Source organism: Marmota marmota, unplaced genomic scaffold (genome assembly GCF_001458135.2).
Source record: "Marmota marmota marmota unplaced genomic scaffold, marMar, whole genome shotgun sequence".
In the NCBI taxonomy this organism is placed as follows: domain Eukaryota; kingdom Metazoa; phylum Chordata; class Mammalia; order Rodentia; family Sciuridae; genus Marmota; species Marmota marmota.
The window spans coordinates 12,800,544-12,813,150 of record NW_026000205.1 but is presented as its reverse complement, the minus strand read 5'-3'; the positions used below and the strand labels follow the sequence as shown (position 1 = coordinate 12,813,150).

The 12,607-nt window shown below is 49.2% G+C and overlaps 1 protein-coding gene across 4 annotated transcripts in view; it reads left to right on the top strand.

The window, feature by feature from the left end:
- The window catches only part of Chst8 (carbohydrate sulfotransferase 8), a 116,904-nt gene that overhangs the window by 37,645 nt on the left and 66,652 nt on the right, over positions 1 to 12,607 (top strand). Inside the window, exon 3 of one of the 4 annotated variants that reach the window (XM_048790967.1) lies at positions 208 to 339. The exons of 1 other annotated variant lie outside the window; for it this stretch is intronic. The gene's annotated coding sequence lies outside the window, so the exon portion shown is untranslated. Of the gene's footprint in view, positions 1 to 124; positions 340 to 10,685; positions 11,369 to 12,607 lie in introns of those variants that run through there. 2 more of the 4 variants (XM_048790970.1, XM_048790969.1) reach the window with 2 other exon arrangements.

Sequence of the window (12,607 nt, the reverse complement as noted above, 5' to 3'; positions counted from 1 at the left end):
GGCCAGAGTTTGGATCCAGGTAGCCCCGCAGCTCCAAGCCCCCGCCCCACCTCCGGTCATCCCTGTCTGTCCTGCGGTCCCATTTCACATGCATATACTGGGCAACTGGGGCTCCTAAGCTTCTGACTGGGAAAAATAGCAGGGAGGGCCAGGTTTGATGATAAGAGTGACTTACAGTTTTTACAGGATCCACAACATCCATTCCAGAAAAAGCTCCTGGCCTGCAAGTAGACCCAAGATACCCATGGATATCACAGCATCAAAGTAAACAACCTGTGCTCTCCAACATCAAAATAAAGACCTCCACTAAAAGTACCAGTGCTCACGTAAGAATGGCAGGTACAGCTTTCCATGTCATGATTGGGTCTCTCAACCGGCCTCCCTGCTTCTGCCCTTGCATACCTGAATGGCCAGAGGGATCCTGCCAAAATCCAAGTTAGAACATGTCCTTCCTCTACTCCTGTGTTACTCAGAGACAAAGCCAGAGTGTTTGCAATGGCCCATGGGATTGGCCCCTTTCCCCCTTATATCATGTCACCTTTGACTCTCTAGACATACTAGATATTAGGAAGGCCCCCACCCCAGGGCCTTTGCACAGACTATTCCCTACGTACCCACATGGCTCAAATGGCATCTTCTCAGTGAGGACTCCCACATACTTAGGTCCTGAGACCCTACCTGTAGCCTCAAGCCTTCCCCACCCCTTCACTCCGCTCTGGTTTTCTTTTCTCTATAGTATTGATCACCTTCTATATATATATATATATATATATATATATATATATATATATATATATATATAAAATTTACTAGTTTATTATGTTTATTACAGTGTCTGTCTCTCTCCTGGTTAAAATAGAGTTCTGTGAGGGCAGGATCTTTCACTGATGAATCCTAGTTGCCTCTATTAATGCCAGGCATGTAGTAGGTGTTCATTAAATATTTATTGTATGGATGGGTTACCTCTGGAAGTAAAAAATAGAGAAGTAATAGAAAGAATCCAAGGCGACTCCAAATATTGATAATTGTTTTATTTTTTAAGCCAGGTGCTGAATGCACTGCTTGTGTGTGTGTACACAAAAATCTGCATATTTTGTATATTCGAAATGTTTCACTAGTGTTTTCCTACCACATGTGAGGCCTAGGGTTCAATCTCCAGCATCACAAAAAAAAAAAAAAAGAAAGAAATCAAGAAGCACAGAAAGCAAATTTTATGCATGATTTGTACGAGTGGGATAATCCACTTCCTCATCCAAATGTATCGCTTTGTTTGTGTAATGTGAGATAAGTATCCCTTATGTAAAATGCTTGCAACCAGAAGTGTTTTGGATTTCTAAATTTTTCAGATTTTGGAATATTTGCATTTATACAATGAGATATCATGAGGATGAGACCCACGTCTAAGCACAAAATTCATTGATTTCATATACACTTTATACCCATAAGCTGAAAGTATTCTTATACAATATTTTGATGAATTTCGTGTGTGAAGCAAAGTTTCCTGGTGTGGAATTTCCCACTCGTGACATCGGGTCGACACCCAAGAAGTTTTGGGGTTCGTGCCGATTGTCGCATCGTGCTGGGGAGGGTGAGAAACGCAGAGGTCCGTCAGCCAGCATGGAGACTGCGCTGGGCCAGCCTCTAAGAGCAGGATGCCCAGGGTGGTGTCTGGCAGAGGGTCCAGTGTCCTCTTTGTGTGACAGAGAAGAGAGAGAAAAGAGAAATGGTGTCTTGTGAGCCACCAGGAAGGGTGGGGCCTGAACCACAAGGGGGTGAATTCAAGGACCTGGTGAAGATGTCACACGGAGGAGCCCTCGGGGTCTGGAGACACCCAGGCAGGACAAACTCAGCTCCAAGACTCCCTGCAGTCCCGTAAGATCCTCTTTCTGGACTTGTTGGTAATCACTTCCAGTTCACAGCTACAGTGCTGTCTGGGAAGCTCTGGCCCCGCCCAGGGCAGGGCTGTCTGTGGTTGAGGTGAATTGACCAACATCCAAGTCTCATGCCTGGGAGGACACATCTGGTCCCTGCACAAGCCAGGCAGCTTCCCGGATGTCAATATTGCCTCTGGTCATGTTTCCTTTCGAGGAGTGACCATTGATCAGACCAGATGAAAAACAAGTGGCCGCGATTGGGACGAGTGAATATTCATTTGGAAATGTCAGTGAGCCAGTGGAGATTGTGCCTGCGGGGACTTGCCTGGCTGGATCGATGGCTGACGTGAGGTGAAGCACATGTCTGTGGGGGCTGAGGGCGACAGCTAGTGCCCCTTGGTAGGCGGAGAGAAGGGACCAGAGAAATTGGGAACAGGAATGTCCAACACATTTCCCTCCCTCCCCTAGTTGTGGCAATGCTAATTAGACCTGAGCCCGGGGTGCTTTTGGGTGTGTGGGTGTGTCCTGCCCAGGGTCTTTGTCTTGAGGTGGGTCACTGTGTACAGCGACCACGGGCCCTAGGGGCATCTGCCCTTGTGGAAGGGATTGAAAGGCCTCAGGGCACATAGTTACCAGCAGAGAGAAGGGGTCTGCTGAGCCTGCCTCCCTCCTGGGCACACTGGGGGGAGTTCAGCTCAAGGAATTTCAATTTTTCTTGGTACCAGGAGTTGAATGCAGGGATGCTGAACCACTGAGCCACATCCCCAGCTCTTTTTATTTTTTAGTTACTGAGGCTGGCTTTGAACTTGTGATGCTCCTGTCTCTGCCTCTGGAGCTGCTGGGATTACAGTTGTGCACCACCACACCTGGTGGGATCTCTAGTCGTTAGCCATGACCCTTCTCACTTCTATTATTGCATCCCAGCTGTGCATAAATCAGGGCTGGGGCCAGAGGGACAGAGAAATTTGTGACCAGGGTCCTGTATAGTGGTGGCTCCTTGCTTTGCGATGAAGGGATGGATTCACTCGTTTTGCCCTGGGAGCCCTGACTCTGGCTAAGAGGCTTCCTAGATGGAGGTGACAGTCATAGCTGCTGGCCTAGGAGGCCAGGAGCCCTGCCAGCTCGTTGCCAGGTGCACTGTCACCTAGGTGTGGCCTACTGCTCCCCCCAGCCCCAATTAACCATCTGCAGGAGCTGCCATCGGCATGGGGGAGGAACTCGGTCCTGCTTCTCTGTGCAGACTGTTCAGCTAATGAGGGGGTTTGTGAAATTTTTAATTATGGCTTCCATGCCTTGCTTAATTATTTGCATATGGCTTTTACAAGTGAGACGAGGATGTCTGCATGCAGCGCTTCTCCTCGGCCCCGCGTTTGACTTTAATTAAAGGCAGAACCTGAGGTCTTTCCATCACTAATGATCGTGGAAAATTAGCTTCCAATTCCCAGGGGTCGCCAGAGTGATGCACCCTGAGGCAGAGAGGGGACAGAGCAGAGAGTGGAGTGGAGGCACAGATGGCAGATGGCCCTGCTGAGCTGCCACTCTCGAGCCCTCCCAACCCAGGCCACCCTCCCACCACCCTCCCTCCAGGCTGCGTGAAGAAGAAAGCCTCACTGTCCTCTGCCCAGGAAGGAGCCTGACCTCGAGCAGCCACCGGAATGGAGGGCGACATTGATGAGATGGGGTGAGGGCAGTTGAGGGCCCATTCTCCTGTGGCCAGGAACAGGGTTGGGCCTGGCTGCCAATGGATTGCTCCTAGCTGGTGGCCACAGACAGGAATGAGAGATTCTGAAACCATGTGTGTGCACCTGTGTCCACTCAGCCCAGTGCTCACCCCGGCACACAGATACACAGCGCAGAGCCATGGGGGCATAAAAGATTCTCTCTTTATCCATGCATCTGTGTGCATCTGTGTTCAGAGTTTCCCTTTTGTAAGAAGGATACCAGTCCTATAGGATCAGGGCCTCACTGTACTCCAGTATGACCTCATCTTAACTAATGTTCTATGATGACCCTTTTTCCAAGGAAGGTCAGATTCTGAGGGGCTGGGGGTTAGGATTTCAACATAAGAATTTTTCATGGGGGAGGGGGTGAATGCAAAATTCAACCCATAACAAGTGCAAGTGTGTGTGCATGCACACACACACGCACACACACGTGACACAGGTGGGGAGAAGGAGGCAGAGCTGGACTGTGCCCCATTCTCCTGCCCCTCCAGGCAGGGGCTCCTGCCTTGTGCTGAAGCCCATGTTTCTGTACAGTGCCGTTGGATTACAGAGCCGTAGGAGCCAGCTGCTGACCAGCAATGCCCCTGCAGCTTTTCCTCACACGATCAGCTCACAGGTCAGGGAGGCAAAGTTAGCTTTGTTTCTGCTCAGCTAATTTTGCACCAGAGTCTTTGAACCAGTTTGAAACCCAGGGATTACATGCCATTTCACAATCCAGGCTACCCTGTTTTTCATAGCAAAGGTGGCATTGGGGGGACCCCAGACAGAGCTTGGACATAGATTTTTGATTGGCTGAAGTAGGTTATTCTTCCTCCCTCCTCCATCCGTCTGTCTTTCATCCTTTCTTTCTGTTTGGGATTGTGCATGCTAAGCATGTGCTTTTCCACTGAGCTATACTCCCAGCCCCTTGAGTAGGTGTTTTAAAATGTGCATTACATGCCAATTTGAGAATCAGAAACTTTAAGGTAAAAATCCAGGTTTCCAAATTGGCAGATCTGAAGTTCTGGATCCGCTGCAGATGGTTATTGGATGTGTTACTTTAAAAATAATTTTCATTATAAAAGGGTCATATGGTTATTACTGGAAATGGGCTTCTTCACACAGGTGCTCACGAAAGATCAGCAATTGACCACTTTGGTTCCCTTTATAAAAATGCATGCTTCTACCTGTCTGCCTTCCTCCTTTGGAATGAAGTCAGGGCTCACACAGCCCCATATGTGATCAGATGACAGGGTGGTACAAGGGCACAAGCACGGGGCCTGTGTGGGTGCCATTCTATTTTAAAATGCTCCAGTCAGCTTAGGGCTGCCTTGTCCCACCACCCTGGCAAACAGATACCATGGGGATCCAACCAGGATCTTAAAGGTTTACCACTTTTCTACCTGTGTCCTTAAGGCTGAGTGGTAAGCACGTCCAGCACTCAAGACAGTAGGAAAGAGGTTGCAGGCTCAGGGAGAGAGAAGCTAGACCCCCTTTTGTATTGTTCAGGATAAGCAAAGAATCAGCAAAGCCATTTGTAAAGAAGGCAAGACCAGCTGTGGAGGAGTAGGCCCTCTGCAGAGAGCGCCCTGGGTCCCAGCAGCACATCTGCCTGTCCTGAGCCTCTTTCCTTAACTCCAGGACAGCCACCCACCACAGCAGGAATCTTACCCAGTAGCCCCATGGTGCCAGTCCACAAAGGATCTAATTACTGGTTGGGAAAACTGAAGCTCAGAAGTGTGACAAGATGATGCTCCAAGTCACTCAGTGAGAAAATGTAGTACTGAGTATCAGACCCTTGGAGCCTTGGGCTGTCTTCTCTACACTATCCTCTTTCCATTACCTGTGTTGGAGGAAAGCTCAGGGATCCGTGGAGGGGACCTGGGGGCTACTAGGGAATGGTGAGAGATGAGACTGGGTTGAGAGGTTAGCAGAGAGTTGATCCTCACGTAGCCTGTGGGTCACCCAGGGATGTTTGAAGAACTCAGGACATTGGTCGGATGGAGCCCTCAGATAGTTTGACCAGATGGACCACAAATGTACTGCAGGATCTATACAAAGGCTGGGAGCTGTCCAGGCTCTGGGTGCTGAATCTGTGTAGCACCAAGGAGTAGAAAAAGAGAGACAACTTGAACTCAGAAGGCTGGGTCTGTGGCTGGATGGAGGGGGGAAGGGAGGAGGGTAAGGAAGGCCCAAATTTCTGTCTTTTCAATATCCCGTGGAGAAAGAAGGGGGCACCAAGGGATCAGTTGGGCTGAAGAGGACTTGGAAAAGAAGATATCAGCTGGAGGCTGACATGGGGCGGAGCCTCATAGAAGAGGCAGGCTACCCATGCATTAGAATTTCCAGGTCACCGAAACCTGACCCCATCCTGTGGCCACAGAGCAACCAGGAGAGGGCCAGGAGGCTTGATTGTTCTGCCATCTTCTTAGTACTTGAGTCCCTCAGATTGGAAGAGAACAGCCTGTTCAGAGGTGAGCTACAGTGAAAAATCATTCTGGAGTGGTTAGGGATCGAGAATGCAGTGGTCACTGCCAGAGACAGCTTAGAAGGTCAGCCAGCCTGCAAAGGGGATGATCATGCATGGATACAGGCACATGGAACATTCTCGATTATAGGAGCTGCTCTTCACCTTCACCGTCCTCTAGGTCTCTCTGCTCATCACACGTTGCCCAAGCACCTGCTCTGTGCCAGGCACGGCCAGAACTGGAAACACAAAGGCAAGTCCTCTGGGCCCTCCTGATGCCAACCACAGGGAAAGGGATTCCCTGGAAAGAAGCCAATCTCCTTGCCCTTTTCTCCCCCCTCTGGAGTCTCTGGATTGCTATTGGCAGCTTGGAGGAAGCTGCACCCTGCCAGGGGCCAGGGCACTTGGGGTTTACTACACTAACTCCTTTCTAGCCATATTATACCCCAACTTTCAATTTTGAGAAGTAAATATGCAATTTTTTTTCTTCCCTATAATTTTCCCTGCTGAGGCTGTGGATGTCAGAGCAGCTGGAAAATGTGAATAGCTGAGTGCTTTCGAAAAGGAAAAGGAGGCCGGCCATGCAGCATGAAGCATCCTTGGCTGCTCTTGGCAGGATCCGAGGGCCCTACTGGGGGAGATGTTCTCCAGACTGTGCTGTCAGGGGAGATCTTAACCCAAATAATCCATGTCCCCACCTTCTTGAGATAATTGTCAAGAAGCAGGCGTGTGTCCGTGCGTGACTGTGTGTACACAGAGCGCACGTATGCCTTTGTGTTGGCAGGATGTTGAGGTGAGTTTATTTGCTTACTTTCGGCATATTCCTCTAGAGACTTCCAAACCTTCCTGTCTCAGTAACTGAAGGTCAGGACAGTCCAATCTAAGCTTTTGTTTGGGAAAAGCAGTGGCTGGAATAGAGAGAGACAGGATTTGAGTCAGACAGATGGGGGATGGCTCTTATTTACTTTGTAACCTTGGCGTGTTTAGTCTCCTTGGGTCTTAATTTTGTCAGCTGTGAAACAGAGGTGGGCTTTGACACACGCTGCCTGGATTCCCTTCCAGGAGAACTTACTGACCACCCACAGGCCATGTGGTCAGCAGTCGGACTCAGCTGTCAGCTCCTTCAGGACATGCCTCAGCTGTGGCAGACTGCCTCGTCCGTGGTCATACTTTGCCCTGGTCAGCCCATGTCTAGCTATGGAAGTTTCTGGAGATCTAAAGATATATTCTCACTCCAGAGCTTCTCCTATCTACTTTTTCTTCTTTTCCCTTCACAGGTGTTGATTCTTAATAAGCATCTTGCACCCCCAAACTCCACCTCAGCATCTCCTTACAGAGAACCAAACCTGTGATAAATAAGGATAATGACTTCACTTCAAGAGGTTATTGTGTGAAAGCTAAATGAGATGTTTCTGTCGTATTCTGTGTATCCTGAAACATGGGCAGAGCATGATAAATACCTGTTCCTTTCCTGAGCCTGCCTCTAAAAACTGAAATCCTATTCTAGGCCGTGAGCAGGTGTTTAGCATCCGTGTTCTCTAAGACCGATTTGGGAAAATCCCAGCAAAGAAAGTGGTAGCTCAAAGACTGTGCAGTGTCTAAATCAGAGATCCTGGCCGAGGACTCCAGAGCCAGTCTTGTCCCTGTGAAGTTCATTATATATGGATCACATCAGCCCTCTTCAAGGATCCTCACTGAAAAAGAAATTGAGCATGCAAATACTTTTCTATCATAATCACCACGTATCCACAGGGTAATTCATAAAAGAGCTGGAAATATATTGAATTTCAATATTGTTTTAGTCCAAATCAATATTAATAATTGTTTGCATTTTTAAAGTGCAATTTTGCAATTGAAAAATGCACAAAGATCAACCAGTAGTTGCTAACACATCAAATTTTCTTATTAAAGGCATAGTCCCTTAACTTTAAAATGTTTCTTATACAACAGGGGATGGCACTGATCCATGAAAATGGTTATCTATTATTTACGTGTACAACATAAGAATCTGCTTCCATTATGCATGAGCTGAAAGGCCAGTGATTTTTATTTTTAAGTTTCTTGGTTCTTTAAAACTTTTTATTTTGAGATAGTTCACATACAGTTGTAAGAAAGAGTGCAGAGTCACGGGGTGAAGTCTTTACACAGTTTCCCCCTTTTGCAACATTGTGCAAAACTGTGGTACAGTATCACAACCAGGATATTGACATTGATACAGTCGAGAGAGAACCTTTCCACCACCACATGGGTCCCTAGGTTGTCCTTTTAAGTTCTTTAAAAATTAAAGACTTTTAAATGGAAAGAGTGGCTCTAGATATCGCAGGATCCATATCATTAGCCCTGTTGTAGATTTCTGCCTCTAAATATTTTCTATCATTATATGGGATACTGCCTCAGCAGACCCAGCATAGAAGTTCCCACACAGAGGAATGGTCCTCTAGGTAGGGCGTAGCCCCAGGTGCAATTCACCTTATCCAGGCTGGCCGGAGTTGGAGGCTTTGCAGACCAGAAAGAACCCAAGAATACAGTTCCTGTATCAGGGCCTTTGATCCCTCAAGCAAGGACAGAGTTGTCATGAAGGGGGACAGCTTGGCAGGCTTGTTTGGTCCATAGGGAACCTGTTAGCTCTGGAACAGCGCCTCTCAGGGTGTAGGACACTGGGATATGCCCCCTGGCAGTGGCCCAGATCCATGGTGAGAAACAGGTGACAGGTGTGGATGAGGGACATTCTCCACAGGACCACCTGCTCTGCCTGAAAGTAGCATCACACAAATGAAATTCGCAAGGTGCCTTTCTGTTTTCTAAGACATTTGTCTCACAGCAGAGCTTCAAGGCAGTTGGAAGATCCTCTGCAGTAGATATTTTGAAGGAGGACTGAGTCCAAGATAAGGGGAGTCAAATCATGGGGCTCGTGCGTTTGGTAGAGAGGGAGCCAAGCCCAGAAACAGGGCTCCCTGCTCTGAGCCTGGTGTCCCTCCTATGATACCCATGGCTTAGTTCAAGATGCTCATTTATTTCTTTCTAAAAAATATAAAATTTACCAATTTTAACCATTTATCAGTGTACAGATCAGTAGCCTTTAGTATGTCCTCACCATTTTTTCATCTCTAAAACTTTTGTCTTTCCAAACTGAAACTCTGTATCCATTAAATAATAGCTACCTGTCTCACCTCCTGGCCCCTGGTAGCCTCTATTCTACTTGCTGTCTCTATGAATTTGACAACTCTCGGTACCTCATATATATGCAATTGGCTTGTCTCACTTAGCCTGTCTTCCAGGGGTAAGACACGTTGATGAAAGCATGTGTTGCTTTCACCAACTTTTGGTCAACCCAGGAAAACTGTAATTCTGTTTGGAGGCTTCCTATCATCACGCAGTATTGCAAAGATTTGGAGAGAATCACTTTTCCAGCATCCAAATGACTTGTGCATGTGTTTGTGCAAGTATTAAGCATGTTAATATACACATATAGAGAGAGACATATATTAGTCTCCAAGCCTTGTGATCAGCAATCTCTCATCCCCAACATGAGGATTCAAAAGTGGGGTTTGGGTGGAGATGGTGCCTTGAGTAGGTTTGAGCTCTCAGGCTCCATCAGGTTCCTGGGGCAGGAATCGGGTGGGGTGGAGCTTACTTCCTGCCTCTCCTCCCATCATTGGGTTGGGCTACTCCTTGGACCTGATTCCATCCCAAACCTGATCAAAACAAACACACAGCTCCCTGAAACATAAATGACCTTTTTAAAATTCCAAGTTCATGGAGTGCCTCTCTCCCGATGGCCCCCAACACTTCCATCTATTAACTCGTGCTCATTCCACATGCGGCACAGGTTATCGATCACTTTCCTTGTGCCAGGCTCTGTGCTAAGTGCTGGGAATACAAAGATGAAGAAAGGCTCAGAAGCAGCTCCCATGGCTCTGAGTCTGAGCCTGGTGATAAGCACGTGGGGGAGAGGGGCCAGCGCCGAGGCCCCCAGGCTTAGGGGATTTGGGGTGCTGAGTGGGCATTCCAAGCTGCTAGGATCGGGGTGAAGAGGTACTCGGTTTCTCTTCCTGTAAAATTGCTATTCCCTACTCTATCCCATTGGTATAAAATGCCTAAGCATGTAAGTCCTAGGCAGAGATGGTATCCATGGTCTCGTTCTGTCTCTGGCAGCAATGGATGGTCTTGTGTCCTGTGGCTCTTTGGTCAGGCCCTCAGGACCCTCTCACTGCAGCTGCACATTTTCATCCTTAGCCTTCACGTAGCTCTTCTTTGTGTACGTGTGATAGTGGGAGGCTGGGCTGTGGTGTTCCTTGGCGGCAGGGGATTGGGGGTTCCAGAGCAAGGTATTGGGGGGTGTTTACACCCTAGGATACCCTTGTTCTGCCCCACAGAAATCTTTAGGAATTGAAGGGGATCCTATGCTGTTGTAGTAGAGTGGATGGCAGGTGAATTACTGTTCCCCCAGGACCGGGTGCAGCTGGACAGGCCCAGGTGTGCATGGCTGGACCCTGAGGATTTCAGGACCCAGGCCAGCGTCCCCCAGACCCAGCGGGCGGCGGGCGAGGCAGGAGCAATTCTGAATCTGCAGCCCCGCCTCGGAATCCTAGCGCTTGCAGCCATCCGTCATCCTGGGAGAGCATCGCAACTTTATGCCTACGCATAAAAACTGGAGGGACTTGTCCCAGAGTTTGCTGCTGCTGCTGCCGCCGCCGTTAGAGCGGTTTTAATTAGCTGCAGGATTTTAATGAGCTGAAATCAAGAAGAGCCCCATCTCAGAAGTAAGCTGGAGCCGCACACATGGAAGAACTAGTCTGACAAAACAGATGGAGGTGGTACTCTCGGGGGACCGGGCTGTGTACTCCGATCAGCGAGGAGCAGATGAGTTTCTGAGGCCAGGAGGCTGAGGAGGGAAGCCAGGGGTCAGCTGCCCGCGCCCGGCTCCGGCAAGGGAGGGGAAGAGCTGGGCGCCAGGTCCCCGAGGCTGCCGAGGCAGAAGGCACGGTGCCGGATTCAAGGTGACGGCAGTGCCTGGCTCCATTCTCCTCAAGTTGCCATAGCAGCCTCTCTCCCAACAAGCAGCTTCTCCTGGAGCCCTCAGCCGGGAGGGACGTCATTGTTCGCTCCTGCCCGTGTGACGAGAAAGACGGACAGAGAACTTTCCTGGGCCTGGGGCCCACTGACCACGTGGGTGCACCCAGGCTGTCTGGATCGGGATGCTGGGGTGGCTTCCCACAGCCAGAGGGTCCTCTGGGTGACGGTGGCCAGTGTCCAGGCCTTGGAGCAGCTGCAGTCAAGCGTGTCCTTGGAGCCGTCCGAGCGTCCGGCTGTCGCCACTGGAGGTGCGTGTATTTTGGCCCGATTCCCAAGTCCTTGCTTGTGCCCTGAAGTCAATGTCTTCAAAATGACAAAAATTTAAATCAGATAAATAAGGAAATGGGAGGAATCATTGGCCCTGCCCTGTGTCCCAGGAGGTGTTTACAAGATTAAATGGATCTTTTTTCCTTCTTAAAGTAAAAATTGGCAATGCCACCCAGGCCTTGGGGAGAGAAGCTGCTGGGAGGACTAGGAATTTTGAGAAGGGCAGGTGGCTCCCGAAACTCAAAAGGACTGTGTGTTTTTCCTGCCTTAAGCCTCCTCCTTCTCTACCCCTAATCATTTGAATTTTCTTATTGTTTCTCAGTGTCAGAAAGGATGAAGGGAGGTGAGAGGGTGTTGCACTTGTCACTGGAGCTGATATGATGTCATGTGTGGTGAGGATGGGACAGTCTCAAGTGGGAGCTGAGTCCTGATAGGGAGCTGGGACAGCCAAGCCCTGGTCTGTGACAGATTACAGCATCTAACCCCAGGCAATAGCTTGATTGAAAGAGGTGGAGAAAATGGCTTTGGACTGGCATCTCCCCCATTGTCTTGAAAATATCTTGTGACTTTGTAGAAAAGAACCCTCAAGGGAACAATGGTGGGTGAGGCCCACGGCACCTGCAGTGTGAGTCTCTGGCCTGTCAGGGACTTTCCATCCACTCCTCACCTTTGGGACAAGGAGTCTTGCGCAGATTCTAGAATTTTTGCCCCCTCCTAAGGCATGACAGACCAGCTAGGCTTGCAGGCTGGTTATCCAGGAGAGGCGGGCTGATCTTTTGAGGAGTGAGCTGGTCACATGGTCCCCAGTGAGAGCAGACCCAGAGAAGAGGGTTCCCAAGGGAAAGACTGGGGTCTGGGGCTTAGGGGCTTGGACAGAGAAGCCACAGGGTGCTCTAACCCCAGCTTCCTGACTGTGGCCAAGGTGCTTGTGTTCTCTGGAGGTTCTCGGAAGTGACAGAGGTGCACAGTTGATTCTCCTGTTGCAGTGAAGGTGCAGGGCAGGGTACAGTGTTCTCTTCCTCACCAGATTTGGGGGCAGGGATGTGATCCTTGTCCTAGCTACCAGGCATGTGGGTGGTTGGAGCCTGACTCCGTGTGGTGGGTTTGATGTGAGCAAGGTTCAGAAAGCTAAGATAGGTCACAGCTGTAGGGACCCATTAGTCATCGACAGGGGAAGTCTGTATCAGCTCAAATGGTGACAGTGTGACAGAAGATTGGGG